Source organism: Arachis stenosperma, chromosome 6, assembly GCF_014773155.1.
Source record: "Arachis stenosperma cultivar V10309 chromosome 6, arast.V10309.gnm1.PFL2, whole genome shotgun sequence".
In the NCBI taxonomy this organism is placed as follows: Eukaryota; Viridiplantae; Streptophyta; class Magnoliopsida; order Fabales; family Fabaceae; genus Arachis; species Arachis stenosperma.
In genome coordinates this window covers 58,438,773-58,445,445 of record NC_080382.1, presented here as the reverse complement: position 1 = coordinate 58,445,445, position 6,673 = coordinate 58,438,773, and positions in this window count along the sequence as shown.

Sequence of the window (6,673 nt, the reverse complement as noted above, 5' to 3'; positions counted from 1 at the left end):
AAACAGCTTATTTATCATGCATGCTATGTGTTTGTAAAAACGCCCGTATGGCATTGTGCACTATTTTTAAGATTTCTTTTAATCTACTACTATAAATGCTTGCTTTTCACAAAACCCTTTTTATATTTTATTAATTAAATATAATTGTTATTACAAATATGTTGTTAGTTTGAGAGACTTGGTATCTAACTTGGACATTGAATGCTTGATCTATGCTACTCATGCCTTTGCCAGCACGCCAATAAACACCTTGCATTCACTTGTTATCATATGCACTAGCTATTTTCCATTGATGACTTTTCACATGTACTCATGAGCGTGTGTTAACGTCATTCTTCTTTATTATGCATTGATTACCACCTTTCCCGCTCTCTTCCTTGCTCTATCCCTTAGCTCTAAAAGTTACTTTCTTTTTCCCTTTTCAGAATGGCCACCAAGAAGGTTAAAGAGAAAGCTACTCCCAAATCACCGGCAAGGAAAGGAACAAAAAGAGCCCCAGTTGAAGCAACCTGTCCACTTGTATATCTTAGCATGCACCGAGGACGATGCAATCTTTAAGTGTGGGGAGGTCGATACCGATCTCCATGGGTTAGCTATTTTCTTCTTTTCAACACCATTGTTTTATTTTCTTTGTTTGTTCATTATTGCATTTGCATGTTTAATTGCATGTTTGTTTGATTTTATGCATTTAGCTACTGCTTGGTTAAAATAATAAGTTTCTTTTTAAGATCCTATTTTTGAAAAATTTCACTAATTTAAATTGAAAATTTTTGTGTTAAATTTGTTTGAAGTTGTATTTGGAACATGGTTTTTGAGCCAAAAAACACACAACCTGTGAGATTTTGAGCTTATTTACATGGTTACATTATTTAACCATAAATTTTTATTCTTGTATATTTTTTTCTCTATAACTATAATCTTTGCTTTGTTCCATTCTATATGTCCAATATTTAATATATTTACATGCTTGCATATGATTGAGGCCATTGTTTGATTCTAGCTCACTTATCCCAAAATTAGCCTACCTTTTACATCACCTTTGTTAGCCCCCTTGAGTCTTTAATTCCCTTTTATTTTATAAACCATAACACTAGCCTTAAGCAGAAAAACAAATTTAAAATCCCAAGTTGAATCCTTGGTTAGCTTAAGATAAAAATTGTGTAATTGTTTAAGTGTGGGAAACCTATTGGGAACATGGATGATAAAAACAAAGGGTGGGTAAAAGTAGGACTATCAAGATGTTTATTGATGAACATGGATAAAAACCTATTGGGAACATGCAAGATGTTTATTGGCATGCCGGCAAGGGCATGAGTAGCATAGATCAAGCATCACTTCGTAACAAACTATCACGTTTGTATTGGCAATTAAATGCAATTAATAAAATAGTAAAGCGAATTTGTAAAAAGCATGCATTGAATAGTAGAATAGGATAATGTAGAAATGTGCATAATGCCACATGGGCTCTTTCACAAACACATAGCATGCATGGTAAATAATCCAATGAAAATAATAAATTGAACATGCAAGCAACCCCTTTAAAAATATAATTGCCAAACAATTATGAAACAATCCACAATGACCAAATAAGTTTCCAACACCAATATAAAGGAAAAAGAAAGAAAAAGAAAACATATGCAAAGAAAGTAAAAAGAAAGAGAAAGGAAGAAGAAAACATAAATAAAGAAGAAGAATAGATAAGTAAAGAAGGAAGAAGAAAACAAAAACCTTGATAATGGTGGTGAGAGAGAAAAATAGTAGAAGGTGAGAATTAGGGAAGAAGGAAGAAGGGGGAAGAAAGAAATAAGAAGGGAAAAGAAAAAGTAGGATTGGGGGAAGAGAAAGATAAGATATTTGGCAAATTAGGATAAATTGTGCGGCACAAGTGACGCGGACGCGTGGGTGATGCGTTCGCGCGAAGGCGCATTAAGTTAATTGACGCGGAAGCGTCGGTCACGCGGACGCGTGACACATGTTATGCTACTGGCGCGAGGGCAGACTCGCGCTTGCACAACTTTCTGTTCGAATTTTTATTTTTGCCAAATTTTGGCCGACGCGAACGCGTGGGTCAGGCGCTCGCGTGAGTGGTCAGTAAAGGGATATGACGCGGACGCGCAAGCCATGCGTCTGCGTGGAAAGAATTTGTGCGTTCATCACTGATCCAGCACCACTCTAGCACAACTTTCGGTCGTGCACCCACGTTACGTTGAATTTCAGGGCACGCGGCCGTGTCAGTGACGCGGACGCGTGGGAGGCCAGTTTTCGCACTTGACGCGGACGCGTCAATGACGCGGTCGCATGGGATGATTTGTGCCAAAGGCATGCCTCCAGCCACGCTCTCGCGTGACTCTCTGTTCAATTCCCCTTTTTTCAAAACGCATTAGGGACGCGGACGCGTCAGTGACACTGTCGCGTCGCGTGCGTACTTTTTCTTTTTTTCTTTTTTTTTTTTTATTTTTTTTAGCATGTAAATGCAGATGCATGAAATGTACTAAGAAAGAGAAAAGTTATTGAATGTGAAAATAAAAACAAAGAAAGGAACGATCATACCATGGTGGGTTGTCTCCCACCTAGCACTTTGCTTTAACGTCCGTAAGTTGGACGCTCCACTAGCTCAGTCTTTGGCTATGTGGTGATCTTCCAAGAGGAAGATCTCAAGCTCTTTGTTTTTCTGCATCTTCTTGCCATGGTACAGCTTTAAGCGATGTCCATTAACCTTGATAAGTTCGGAGCTGGAAGGGTGACTAAGGTGATAAACTCCGTACGGTTCGGCTTTCTCTACTCTGTATGGACCTTCCCATCTTGATCTCAACTTGCCTGGCATGAGTCTCAGTCGAGATTTGTAAAGGAGGACTAAATCGCCAGGTTGGAATTCTTTCCTCTTGATGTGCTGATCATGTATAGCCTTCATCTTCTCCTTGTATAGTCTTGAGTTCTCATAAGCTTCTAGGCGAAGGCTTTCCAGTTCTAGTAGTTGTAACTTCCGTTCAGCTCCGGCTCTCTCGGTACCCATGTTGCACTCCTTTACTGCCCAAAAAGCTTTGTGCTCTATTTCAACCGGAAGATGACAAGCTTTTCCATAAACCAAGCGGAAAGGGCTCATCCCAATGGGTGTCTTATACGCTGTTCTCTATGTCCAGAGTGCATCCTGTAGCCTGGTGCTCCAGTCTTTTCTATGAGGTTTGACTATCTTCTGCAAGATACGCTTTATCTCTATGTTTGACACCTTGGCTTGCCCATTAGTCTGAGGATGGTAGGCAGTCGCAACTTTATGAATGATCCCATGCTTCTTTAGCAATCTTGTTAGTCTCCTGTTACAAAAATGGGTACCTTGATCGCTCACGATTGCTCGTGGTGATCCAAAGCGACAAATAATGTGGTTTCTCACAAGGGCAGCCTTTAGAAGCAACAAGTTGGGAAACCAATGGAACGCTTCGCGTTTTCTTATCTTCTTACTGCCCTAGGAGTAGCACAAAAAGAGGGATTAGCATTATTGACCCAATGATAAACCACTAAAACTTTCCTCGTTGGGGCTCCGCGCACTGGGAAAACGCTCTAGCGACGGGAAAGCGGCCTCTAGTTACAAAGCTCCAATAAGGTATCGAGAGGGCTATCCTTGTGAGGGTTCGGGGCAGGTGCGAAGCAATTAACCCCTATTAGTAAAGTAAACTTCTTCCTATTTAGGGGGTTGAGGCGAGAAATGGCTTGATGAACTGTTCTGTTCGCCACGCCATGTACTTGATTGGATGCCCGGCCCCATTCACTTGCTTATCGTAGAGGCTGTAAGTACACAGTGCCCCACAACTATGAATAGTATAGTGATAGTGGGGTTGAAACACAAGAGTGCTCACCCTTTCTTTCATTTCTAGTAGGCCACTTTTTCCGGAACGCAGTCCGGGATAACCGAGGAAACAATGGTGTTAGCATCATCAGTACAGGTAGGAATTGCTTCCACCCATTTAGAAACATAATCTACAGCTAACAGTATATAGAGGTGGCCATTAGAATTTGGAAATGGACCCATGAAGTCAATGCCCCAAACATCAAAAATTTCACAGAAAAGCATAATTTGTTGAGGCATTTCATCCCTCTGGGATATATTACCAAACTTTTGGCATGGGAGACAAGATTTACAAAATTCAGCAGCGTCTTTAAAAAGGGTGGGCCACCAGAATCCACAGTCTATGATTTTTCTAGCTGTTCTTTGAGGGCCAAAATGTCCTCCACTCTCAGATGAGTGATAGGCCTCTAAAATGGACTAGAATTCTGAATGAGGCACACACCTTCTAATTACCTGGTCAGTGCCACATCTCCACAAATATGGGTCATCACATATATAATATTTAGACTCGCTTTTCAGCTTGTCTCTTTGGTGCTTAATAAAGTGTGGAGGAAAAGTACGGCTAACTAGATAATTAGCTACAGGTGCATACCAAGGGATTACCTCAGATACTGCTTGTAGGTTATCAAAAGGAAAATTATCAGCTATAGGAGTGGAGTCATCCTTAATGTGTTCAAGGCAACTTAAGTGGTCTGCCACTAGATTCTGAGTACCACTCCTATCCTTTATTTCTAAATCAAATTCTTGTAGCAACAGTATCCAACGTATAAGCCTTGGTTTGGATTCATTTTTAGCTAATAAATACTTTAGAGCTGCGTGGTCTGAATACACTACTACCTTAGTACCATGTAAATAGGCTCGGAATTTATCCAGAGCAAAAATAATAGCAAGAAGCTCTTTTTCAGTAGTAGCGTAGTTAGACTGAGCGGCGTCTAAAGTTTTAGACGCATAAGCAATAACAAAAGGGGTCCTTACCTTCACGCTGAGCCAGTGCTGCTCCAACTGCATGGTTGGAAGCATCGCACATGATTTCGAATGGCTGGCTCTAGTCTGGTCATCTCACAATTAGAGCTTGAGTCAGGGCGGTTTTCAGCTTATCAAACGCTTGTTTGCAATCCTCACTGAACTCGAACTCAATATCCTTCTGCAGTAACTTGGATAGGGGAAGTGCTACCTTACTAAAGTCCTTAATGAATCTTTGGTAAAAACCTGCATGTCCAAGGAATGAACGGACTTCCCTCACAGAAGAGGGGTAAGGTAAACTAGAAATAACATCCACCTTTGCTGGATCTACAGAAATACCAGTATTAGATACAACATGTCCTAGTACGATTCCTTATTTAACCATAAAATGACATTTTTCAAAATTCAATACAAGGTTTGTACTGACACATCTATCTAATACTCTAGATAAACTATCCAAGTAAAGGTTAAAAGAATCACCATAAATGCTAAAATCATCCATAAAAACTTCCATACAGTCCTCAATAAGATCAGAGAGAAGACTCATCATGCACCTTTGGAAAGTAGCTGGTGCATTGCACAAGCCAAAGGGCATTCTCTTGTAAGCATAGGTCCCAAAAGGACAGGTAAAAGTAGTCTTTTCTTGATCCTCAGGAGCTATATGAATCTGGAAATATCCAGTATAACCATCTAAAAAGCAATAATGTGATTTACCTGACAGGCAATCCAACATTTGATCAATGAATGGAAGAGGATAGTGATCCTTACGAGTAGCTTGGTTGAGACGCCTGTAATCAATGCAGACCCTCTAGGCGTTCTGAACTCTAGTAGCTATGAGCTCTCCATGCTCATTCTTTACTGTAGTGACTCCCGACTTCTTGGCACCACTTGTACTGGGCTCACCTATTCACTGTCTGAAATGGGGTAGATAATATCTGCCTCTAGTAGTCTGGTCACTTCCTTCTTGACAACCTCTAAGATAGTGGGGTTTAGTCTTCTCTGGGGTTGACGAACGGGTCTTGCTCCTTCTTCTAAAAAGATTCTGTGCTCACAGACTTGAGGATTGATGCCTACTATGTCTGTTAAACTCCACCCAATTGCTTTCTTGTGCTTCCTCAGCACATTAAGTAATTGCTCTTCCTGTTCAGGAGTGAGGTCCTGTGTAATGATAACTGGAAACTTCTATTTGTCCTCGAGGTAAGCATATTTGAGGTGTGGAGGGAGAGGTTTCAATGCTGACTTCTGTTCATGGTCAGACTCTGAATTATCTGGAGCTGGTGGTAGTGGTAGAGTACTTTCATTGTCCTCTTGGAATGTCCCCACACTTGGACCTTGTCCTATGTACTTCTCTTCAAACTCCTCTAGGTGAACTTCAGCTACGGTTTCATTTATGATGTCATACCGGAGGATAGAGTGATCTTTTGGAGGGTACTTCATAACTCCATTCAGATTGAAGCTTACTACTCGGCCGTCTATTTCAAAAGAGTATGTTCCTGAAAAAGCATCTAATTTGAACTTCGAGGTCTTCAAGAAAGGTCTTCCGACTAGGATTGATGATGGCTTCTCTGAGTCATGTTGGGGCATCTCCAAGATGTAAAAATCAATGGGGAAAGTGAGACCTTTAATTCCCAGTAATACATCTTTAGCAACTCCAGCCACTGTAATAATACTTTTATCTGCTAACACAAAACGAGCTGCCGACCTTTTTAAGGGAGGGAGCCTTAAAACATCATATACAGATAAAGGCATTATACTAACACATGCTCCTAAATCACACATGCAGTCAAAAAATATCACACCTCCAATTGTACAGTTAACCATGCATGGACCTGGATCACTACATTTTTCAGGTATATTTCCCATTAAAGC